The following is an 11,058-nucleotide window of genomic DNA, read 5'->3' on the forward strand; positions in this document are numbered from 1 at the left end:
CTTCGCACTTGTTCCAGTTTCATGCAACACCTACACTGACGCTACAGTCTTTTTTATGCCTTCCGATATCTTCACGAGTCGTCGCGCTCTGCCACTGCCTTTCGCAACGATTGACCTTGCCACCGGAAGAAGCAATATCTTCATACTCAACCCGCTTTCCACACCTGTCACTTTGCTTGCGGGGGAATGTCTCGGTCGCGTGCAGGATCTCGACCCTTCGTCTTTGGTTGATGTCCCGGATGACTACTGCGACCACCCAAAATCACTGTCGGCCCTCGAGGAGTCATCCAAGGATACGTTTTCCAGCGCCATCGCCGACACCCTCACTCCCACCGAACATGCCGACCTGCTTGATCTTCTGCATGAGTTCCGGAATTCCTTCGATTTGTCCCAACCTCAACTAGGCCGCACGTCGCAAGTCAAGCATCATGTTGACACCGGCCTACACCAGCCACTGCGTCAAAGACCATACCGTGTCTCCACTGAAGAGCGCCGCGTCATCAACGATCAAGTCGAAGATATGCTTCGTAGAGACGTCATTCGACCATCTCACAGTCCCTGGGCGTCTCCTGTCGTCCTGGTGCGTAAGAAAGACGGATCTATCCGATTTTTCGTAGACTATCGTCGTTTGAATAAGATAACCCGCAAGGACGTATATCCTTTGCCGCGCATTGATGACGCCATTGACACCCTTCATGGAGCGGAATTCTTCTTGTCGCTGGATTTGCAATCTGGCTACTGGCAAGTTCCAATGGCTGAAGCCGATCGCCAAAAAACTGCATTTATTACACCTGACGGACTATACGAGTTTAACGTCATGCCCTTTGGGCTTTGTAACGCGCCCGCCACGTTTGAACGACTTATGGATAATACGCTACGTGGCCTGAAGTGGAATATGTGCCTCTGCTACCTCGACGATGTCTTGGTTTTCTCGCACGACTTTCCTACGCACCTCCTTCGCCTCAGGCAGGTTTTGACTTGTCTGACCAACGCTGGCCTGCAGCTTAACCTGAAAAAATGCCGCTTCGCTGCACGCGAGCTCGTCATCCTAGGCCACATCGTTTCGAAGCACGGCGTATTACCTGACCCAGCAAAACTTCGAGCAGTCGCAGAATTTCCCAAGCCGACGACCATGAAGGAACTTCGCAGATTTGTAGGCCTATGCTCATATTTCCGGCGCTTTGTTCGCAATTTTGCATCCATCATGTCACCATTAACCCAGCTTCTTCGCGGTGACGTGAACCTCTCCTTCTGGTCCCCTGCATGTGACGTTGCCTTCACTACTCTGCGCCGTCTGCTCACCTCGCCACCTATTCTTCGCCACTTCGACCCGACGGCTCCTACCGAAGTGCACACCGACGCCAGCGGCGTCGGGCTAGGTGCTGTCCTCGCCCAACGAAAACCCGGCTATTCAGAATACGTTGTAGCCTACGCTAGCCGCACTCTGACGAAAGCCGAAACTAATTACAGCGTGACAGAAAAAGAGTGTTTGGCTCTGGTGTGGGCGCTTGTAAAGTTCCGGCCGTACTTATACGGCCGCCCGTTCGATCTAGTAACTGATCACCACGCGCTTTGCTGGCTCTCCACATTGAAAGACCCTTCTGGCCGCCTTTCGCGATGGGCACTCCGCATCCAGGAGTACGACATTCGCGTCGTATACCGCTGTGGACGCACTCTGACGCTGACGCCCTGTCCCGCTCACCTTTGCCACCAGATCCGACGTGCGCAAACACGTGCCTCCAGTACTTGTCATCGTTAAATCTTGACTCAATTGCCACCGAACAACGTCGTGACCCGTGGATCGCATCTCTTCTCGAATATCTATCCGGTACGCCCAACCTTCCGGTATCTCGATCCCTCCGACGTCAAGCTTTCCATTTTGCCATCCGCGATCAACTTCTCCATCGACGCAACTACTCTCCTGATGGCCGCCGATGGCTACTGGTCATTCCACGCACTTTGCGATCGCAGGCATGCGCTTCTCTTCACAACGATCCACAATGTGGCCACGCCGGGGTGTTCAAAACATATGAACGCCTTCGCCGTCGCTATTACTGGCGCGGCATGTACAATTTCGTACGCAAATTTGTGCAGTGCTGTCCTGACTGCCAGCGACGCAAATCAACACCGCTACGTGCTACTGGCGAATTGCAGCCACTTCGGTGCCATGCCAAGCCTTTTGATCGCGTTGGCGTTGACCTCTACGACCCCCTTCCATTGACATCAGATGGCAATCGGTGGATTATAGTGGCGGTCGACCATCTAACACGCTACGCCGAAACAGCCGCTTTACCGAGCGCTACCGCTCAGGATGTCGCCTCTTTCATTTTACGTCAATTTATCCTTCGACACGGCGCTCCTCGAGAACTCCTAAGTGACAGAGGCCGCGCTTTTCTCTCCGAGGTCGTCGAAGCTCTGCTTTCGGAATGCCACGTCATTCATCGGAAAACGACAGCATACCACCCGCAGACTAATGGGCTAACGGAACGGTTTAACCGCACGCTGGGTGATATGCTCTCAATGTACGTGGCATCTAATCATAGCAACTGGGACCGTGTTCTCCCATACGTGACATTTGCATACAATACCGCAATACAAACAACCACGGGATTTTCACCTTTCTTTCTTCTTTATGGACGTGAGCCTTCCCTTACAATTGATACTCTACTTCCCTACCGTCCTCATGCTTCCGAATGTCCACCTATCTCCGATGCTGCTCGACAAGCCGAAGAGTGCCGCCAGCTCGCCCGTGCGTTCACCTCGGACGAGCAGCAACGCCAGAAAGAAAACCGTTGCACCTCTCTTCCGGATCCCAACTATGCCCCAGGGTCTCTCGTGTGGCTTGCCATCCCATACCAAACGCCGGGACTCTCATCAAAACTTGTCCCCCGGTACGAGGGGCCTTACACCGTTTTAGAGAAAACCTTTCCGGTTAATTACCTAATTGAGCCAGTTTCCCGATCGGATGACATGCGCCGGCGTGCACGTGACATCGTCCATGTTTCCCGCCTAAAACCGTATCATGAGCCTCTCCCTGAAACTTCTTACGTCGCCAGGATGGCTCTTTTTTCAGCGGGGGTGATTGTGAAGAAGAAGATGTGCCTGCAGCAAGCAGCATCGCCAACGTCCGGCTCTCTCAGCTCGTGCTTCGGTTCGTTGCTGTGCCGATCGCTGGACGGTTCTTCACGCTGTCTCGTCGCTGTCTTTAACGGCTAATAAACCTCCTCACAGTTTGTTTGTTGGGTCGGTCGGTATTGCGTTGTAGAGCATTTATTGCACGATGGCGTAAAGGTCCACCGATATCTTAACCAATGGTTTGATTTGTGAACTACATGCCCGAGCGGCATCCAAGAGCACTGCACGGCAGTGGCAGGCCCACTAGATAATGCCTGAGCAGATCTTTTATTGGGGCGTTACTGTTCCCTACAACTACACCCGGGGACGAAAAAAGGCGACCTAACGTTCGGCGACGACCTATCAGCTCGTCATCATGAGTGGGTCGTCATACTTCTCGAGGCGATCAATGTTTACAATGTTGCGTCCCCACGGGCGTATCTCTGAAGCCGATGCGATGGCTTCAGTCACATAGTTGACGGGTGATGTCCGTTCAACTGTTTAGTGTGGGCACCAAACTAGGCACAGGAACCAAGAGCCACACAAGCTTTCCAGGAAGGACGGCGGGAGCAGAAGGGCATGGTGTCGCCGCGACAGCTCCTCTTGCGTTCCTGGGGGAAATGTCTGAGTGAGGTCGCTCCTGTGTTTGGCTGGACTCGCCACAGGGAGGATGCCTCAGCCACCCTTCAATTACCCTTAGCGACGAAGAGTATGGTATAAATATCAGTTAAAGCGCACGAAAAACAGACAGGAAGAGAGGACAATCGCTTGTCCTCTCTTCCTGTCTGTTTTTCGTGCGCTTTAACTGATAGTTATACCATGCATATCCAACTAGCCCAACTTTTGATTCTGACGAAGAGTATGCATATCTTTTCTCCGCGTGCCCTTAATCACCTCAGTCTGTGTGGTTTTTAGGGGCGAAGCTTCTTATACCGGCACCTGTTCGTCCCTCGTAGCTGTTGTAGTGTGTAACTAGTATAACATTTTGACCTCCAAGGGGGTGCCGGTGAGAGATTTCTTCTGTTTGTTGTTGAACAATAAAAAATAGTTCTCAATGTACATGCCAATGGCTGCTAATGGGGAATGAGAGACAGGAGCATTCGGCTTTTAGTTAACACGCACGCTGTGATCCCCATTAGCAGCCATTGGCATGTAAATTGAGCGCTACCTGACAAGAAAGGGTTGCTACGTTATACTCGCTGGGTGTAACCTCCTTAGTTTTAGAAAGGTTTAGCGAGCGTTGAGCCGCAGTGCCATGAATACAATGAACTAGTATATACCATGAACTCAAGGTGGTTAAAGGTGGGAAGTAGACCGAAGCGCAAGCCGTAAGAAAGTGCGCGTGTGCCACCTCTCGTTTAGTCCTTGGAATGTCCGCTGGATGGTGGTGCTTCTATATGGGGAATGTATGATGAAAAGATGCGAGATGGTGGTACTTGGAGTGTTGAATAGATGGACGAACGGACACACAGACAGATGCATGGATGGACGCATGAACGGACGCAGGGGCGGATGCATGGACGAACGCAGGGACGGACGCATGAACATACGCACGCACAGACGGGCAGATGGACGCATGGACGGTCACACAGACAGACGCATGGACGGACGGAAGCAAGAATGAATGGACGGACGAATGCTTCGCCCCACTCTCCATCATTCACTCCGTGGATATTCTGCCAATTTTTTTCTCCGTGTGCACATTAGTTCTCATACAAATCAATTTTTTTTTTCATCTTTTCATAGCTTGTCACGTGCCTTTATGCCACCTTTTTTAGCTGTTCCATTGATAAGTTTCATCACGTGCTTATTTTTATGGCATTTAGCGGTTCCTTTCTGAGCCCTCTCGGGGCACATGCCATATGGGCTGAGAGTGTTACAAAAACTTGATATCATCCTTCAATAAACCCACTTGTCAGTGTCTGCCACGGTGGCGAAGTGGTTATGACACTCTGCTGTGGACCCCAGAGGTCACGGCTTTTATTTCGGCAGTCGCACTTTTCATGGAGGCGAAATGGTAGAGGACCCATCTACTGTGCGATGTTATATTACGTTGAAGAACACAATATGGTCAAAATTTTTCCCGGGTTACTCCATAGCGGCGTCTCTCGTAATCATGTCGTGGGTTGAAGACCTGAGCTGCCAGATGTTATTATTACTCATAGTCTCATAGTCATTGTCATCGATAGACGACGGTGGGCATGGCTCGACCCTAAGGAGCTGTGCCCCTAAAACTGCAGCCTAGACAATCACTTGCCGGCTGCTTTATTATTACTTTATTATTACTTTATTGCCTAAGAAGCTTTGCCCCTAAAACTGCAGCCTAGACAATCACTTGCCGGCTGCTTTATTATTACTTTATTATTACTACTATTCTACGGTTGTTTGTCTTGCTTCTTTCTTCGTGTTTCCTCCCACCACGCAGTTTTAACTAAATGAAAAGAAGTAACAAAACATACAAAATGCTCGAATCACGCGCATCTGACGATTTGATGAGAGCGATATCGCTCGAAGCTACGCCCTGCGCTCGAGATGCAGTCGCTGGAATTCAACACATAGGTCACCTTTTAAACATCGGTGTAGTCTATTTTCCAGGTAAGCTCCCGATGTGCGCACAGCTACTACACCTACACTCAAACTCGTCGATCTCCCTCATGGCGATCGACTGAAAAATCATGGCATACGTGCACGAAGCGAATGATGAAAGTTAATATCACCCATGACATTAACCACTGACGCATGTAAATGAGTGACAAAGTGGTGCACAGTTATTTACAATGTTTATTGGTCTTCGTATGTTTTTTTTCAGTTGTGAATGTTGTTTTGCCTTTATTATTGCTTCTTTGTGGTATCAGGTCTAACCTTAACTTGGCAAACACGAGGTCTCTGCCCGTTCCCCTGGTGGATGTTGGTTGTTTCCGGTCATACGAAGTGCATCGTAGAGCCCACGGAGACGTCATATACTGCACAAGTCAGTCGTTGTCCGTGCTCATTATGGGCATCATCTTCATCGTCACCAGCATCATCGCCATCGTCATGACGTATAGTGGGTGCCTTGTATGTGCTGTGCCGTGATAAAAAAAAAGAAATTTGTTGTGTGGAACGCACTTGTTCCTCATAGTCATTGTCATCGAAAGACGACGGTGGGCATGGCTCGACCATAAGGAGCTTTGCCCCTAAAACTGCAGCCTAGACAATCACTTGCCGGCTGCTTTACATGAAAGCTACTCCCAGGAGGCGTGGAATCTCCCGAACTTTTCTCGTAACAAGAGTGACTGAAGATGCTCATGGACTTTCTGAAGGTTGAATCAGTTCGCGTTGCAGCACGCCATCGACTTGTTCATTGATTACCCGGTGTTTCGTTGAAGAAACGCAATACGGGCAGTGGTGTTTTTGAGTCAGTCCCAATGTGATGTGTTAAAGTTGACGTCTGGTCTAGGCAAGGTCGGACGTAAGTAAGAACAGAATCAATAATAACAGAATCATCAATAAGAAGTGCGATCCATGGGCCGCATATGGTCCGCGTGCCACATGGTTGAGGCCTTTGCTGTAGAGGTTCAGCAGATGACTGAGCACTTTTTACGCGTTGTGCTTTTATCGCAAAGTTTGCGTCCAAGCACACTTCACAGGCTGCAGCGCCCACGTTTATGAATGGAGTGAGCTGCTACCTTACTTCTTCGTATATTTCACTTTCTTGCTTGCGCGCGCATTGGTGACCTTGTATTTAACGGTACTGTTGACGCATAATCCCTCAGGGTCATGATGTACACACGGAAGCTCATTTAATTAGTATTTACAAAGTGAGTCTTGGTGTTCAACTCGGTTCTGTGCAGAAGAAAAGAGCACGTCTTAGTTGACGTTGGCGGCTACAACTAACGGTAAAGGGGAACAGACGAGTTTTTTTTATGTGAGGCATTTCTTCGTGAATCGAAAGCACCTTGAAGCTTTTCCATTTATCCATCTATCTATCTATCTATCTATCTATCTATCTATCTATCTATCTATCTATCTATCTATCTATCTATCTATCTATCTATCTGTCTGTCTGTCTGTCTGTCTGTCTGTCTGTCTGTCTGTCTGTCTGTCTGTCTATCTATCAATTTATCTATCTATCTATCTATCTATCTATCCATCAGGCCATCTACATGTTCGCGTTCCCACAGACGTTTCATTAAAATGGCATACCGTAATCGGCATGGCATGGCGTGACATGAGTATGTGACCCAAGACATGAGGGAACGTCTATTGTCTTGACACCAAGGTTGGGTATATAGACACCCAAAATTAAATCGAGATTCTTTGGGAAAAAGTTGCTATACATCATTAACCCCGTACTCGTGCCTGGCAGCCTTCCACAGTGCCTTTGGTGTGGGTCGGGGTCTCGAAGTTTCGGCTTTCCTCTGTTGTTTTGGGGTCCTTAAGCTTCATTAGGCGCCAAGATCATCATCAAAAGCATCTTATTGGTAATACTTTATAACAGATCGTTTGTAAGCTGTAAAAAAATGCATCTTATTTACGTTCTAAGTGATCAAAATTTCCAATTTGTACTACACCATTAGCAAATACCATTCGGCTAATTACAGATGCGCATGAAAAGAAAAGCTTGGAGGAATACACTAAGGGCAAAAAAGAAGTTAGTGATAGAAACAAGCTAAATTTAAATGCGAGAAGACCACCGGTGATGGCAAGGCTTTCAAACGAAGTACGACAGACCGTCCCGTAGAATGAGCAATCGTGACTTAGAAAATCAATAACTAGCATGCAAACTGATTCCGGTATCTTTTTAGTCTGATCGGTCTACCAATGAAACAAGATGAACAACTACGCCATGTTAATGGAAGTGTACTTTGTTGGCACCGGGTAATCTTTGAACACATAAAGTAAAATGGAATAAATGGAGCCGATAGGACACAGGAACTATATACACCTGTGCCGCCTCCTAAAATACATAGCCGCGTCTCCTTAATAGGATCATTGTAACAGTCATGTTCTTGGTCCTTTGCGCGCTCCACAAACACGGCCTAAGCTGGGAGTAACGTGCTGCGTAGTGTGGAGGTTCCAGAGCTGTCTGACCCTTCTGCTGGGCCATGCTTCACACTAGAGGGGTCGCGGAGGCTGAGTGCTTCTTGCGTGAATCCCGGATGCCTTCTTCCAGCCACTGCGAACATTGCGAAAGAATGCAGTTGGGCGGTTAGCATTGACGCACTTATATATTGAGCCACCGTTTGTTAGAGTTTTCCAGGAGCAATCGCACCTGCGTTAGGTCGCATCATCCCCTCTCTTGCGGTCGTTGGCCGGTGCCTCGAAGACGCAATGCGCCAGGAACGCAACCAAGGTGGCCATGAATTCGGCGACGAGCGTAAGCAGGCATTTGAAGAACATGCTCTCTGATACAGAACACCGGTTCGCCTGCGGTCAATTCCGTGACTCAAACCCACTGCGGAAGATTGGCCAAGAATGGGGTACCATCTGATTGCGCTCGCTTGATGATGATGAGGATGATGATGATGATGATGATGATGTTGATGATAACTTTTTTCTCATATGACTTGTACTCATACTGGGACATTAGCCAAGAATTCATTGTAATATACCCACCATGGTGGCCTGGGGGTCGTGGTGCTTGATAGCTGGCCCTAAGGTCGCTGGATCGATTCCCCTTCGCGTTGGTGGCATTTTCGATATAGGCGAGAATGCTTGACACCCTTGTGCTTTTATTTATTTGTTTGTTTATTTATTTTTCTTTGTTTATTTATTTATTTATTTGTTTATTTATCCTTATTAAGGTCTTGTGAGATGCGCTCTATGGCACGCAATGGTCAACTCGCAAAATTGCTCTGAAAACGGTCAAGAAAAGTTATTAACATCGAAAGCTATCATACGCACAGACTCTCTGTGCTGATTATTGTAAAAGTGATCTTCGTTAAAACACCTTCTGAAATGCAGTGGCACCCAGTAGTCGCTTAGCATGTTCATTACATCGCCACGATCATGACTATGCCAGGTGCAGGGCAAAGGCCCACGTTTCTCTAAATGAGCCGTGCATGTGCTTGCAACTGCCACATTATCAACGCAAACATCTTCTTCTGTACACCTAAATTTGATCCTTCCACTCATGCACTACTATTTTCTTAAAATTCAGTTCCTTAACTTATTGACAAGCTTTTATATTGCCTTCTTTCTACATACCCTTCTCATGTCTATTTTTTATTGAAATCGACAAAAATTTTCGTTACAATCATAGATATGTCAATCTGATTCCAGCATCCCGATGATATTCAGTAAGGTTGAGAGCTGGGCTAGTTGGTGAGATATCATTTTAACATATGGCGTAGTAGCGCAAATTCGACTGGGACAAAGAGGACAAGAAAACACGACACTCGCGAGTGTCATTGTTTCTCCTATGTGTCCTCGTCGAATTTGCTCTGCTACACCGATGATATCCCCTTTCATTCTCGTATTATCTCTTGCTTTCGTGAACACCGTCGTTTTCGTATTTAAGGACTCGATCCTGTTCTATCAGTCTTACACCTGATTCGCGTTCCACCACTAATGTAAACGCATCTTGCGTACAGCAACCACTGGCCTGTTAATCTGCCCGCTACTTTGGGATCTAGAGCCTTTGGAAGATCCACGCCTTCCACATGTCATGTTGGGCGAATACCTTGGCATTATATTACAATGTTTTCTGCAGTTTCTGGGTTCTTCTGATAGAGGTCATGTGCTACCTCTAGCTGAAACACTGCGTTTCTTCACGAGAACAGAAACTATAGCACAACGGCGCTTTCTTCTTCGGTCGCTGTTGTAAATAATCTTTTTTTTTCTGTCAATTCTATCCTCGGCGTCCGATTCGCCGCCTAATATTGCGTCACCACCTAATAACTGACGTATTTATACGAGACGTATTGATACAGGCCGACGCAAGAGAGACATGGAAAGAAAAACATGATACGTGTAACTTCAAGAACCGGAAGAGAGCAGAGTGGATCAGAGAATGAACGAGTGTTAAGGACATCTCAGTCGAAATCAACGAGAACTGGGCATCAGTAGGGCATGTAGCGCGTAGGCAACGTAACCGCTGGTCATTAAGAGTATTCGGTTGGGTTCCAAGAGAAAGCAAACGCACGAAGGGAAGGCAGAGTCCTATGTGGGCCGATGAGACTAAGAAGTTTGCTAGGACGTGGTTGCTGCAAGCACAAAACGAAGTTGATTGGGAAAACATGGGACTTACCTTTGCCCTCCATTTGGTGTAGTTAGGCTGGTGGTGATGAGGATGACGATTGTACCGTTTTAGTAATTGGTAGCCAGCGTTTTCTTCTTTTTTTAATTTTGCCTCCTTTTAGTGTTCAGGCGTTCCAGATACAGCCATTTTTACATCTCAGCCACTCATTTCTTCTCACCGCGAGGCCTTGTCTCTTGGTGAACCCAACTTCAACATTTCTCTGTTTCTTTTTTACATGTTCTCTTTATTATCACTGATTTGAAGGCATGCAACATTTAAAAAAAACCATCGAGTAAAAAGGCTGTTTTTTGTCCCACAAAAATAATCGTCCTCTTGCTTGCTTGCGCCTCCTTCCTTGAAAACTTGACGGTGGCCGCTTTCCTATCACGAGTGATAAGCCACACTGATAGCGCACATGGCGTTTGTGACCTTCAAGTGCCCAGTGCGTGGCGATAATGCAAGGAAAGGAACGCAAGCCAGATGACAATTATTGGTGCGAAACGTAAAGTGTCTTTGCTCAGAGTATAACTTACCAAAACCGCTGTCGAATTTATCGATCCTGTGCGCTGTGAAGGCGTAGAACGAAATTCGAACTTGAGCGCGTCTGAAGAGCGGAATTTCTGGCGTTCGGTATAGTGGCGCCACCTGTTTAGGAATGTCCCAAAGCGCTGAATTCTTGCGGCCTCTGTGATGGTCGATTAGTGCTTTGTTTTTGTTGGTCT

The sequence above is a fragment of the Rhipicephalus microplus genome, chromosome 9, assembly GCF_043290135.1.
Source record: "Rhipicephalus microplus isolate Deutch F79 chromosome 9, USDA_Rmic, whole genome shotgun sequence".
Classification (NCBI taxonomy): domain Eukaryota; kingdom Metazoa; phylum Arthropoda; class Arachnida; order Ixodida; family Ixodidae; genus Rhipicephalus; species Rhipicephalus microplus.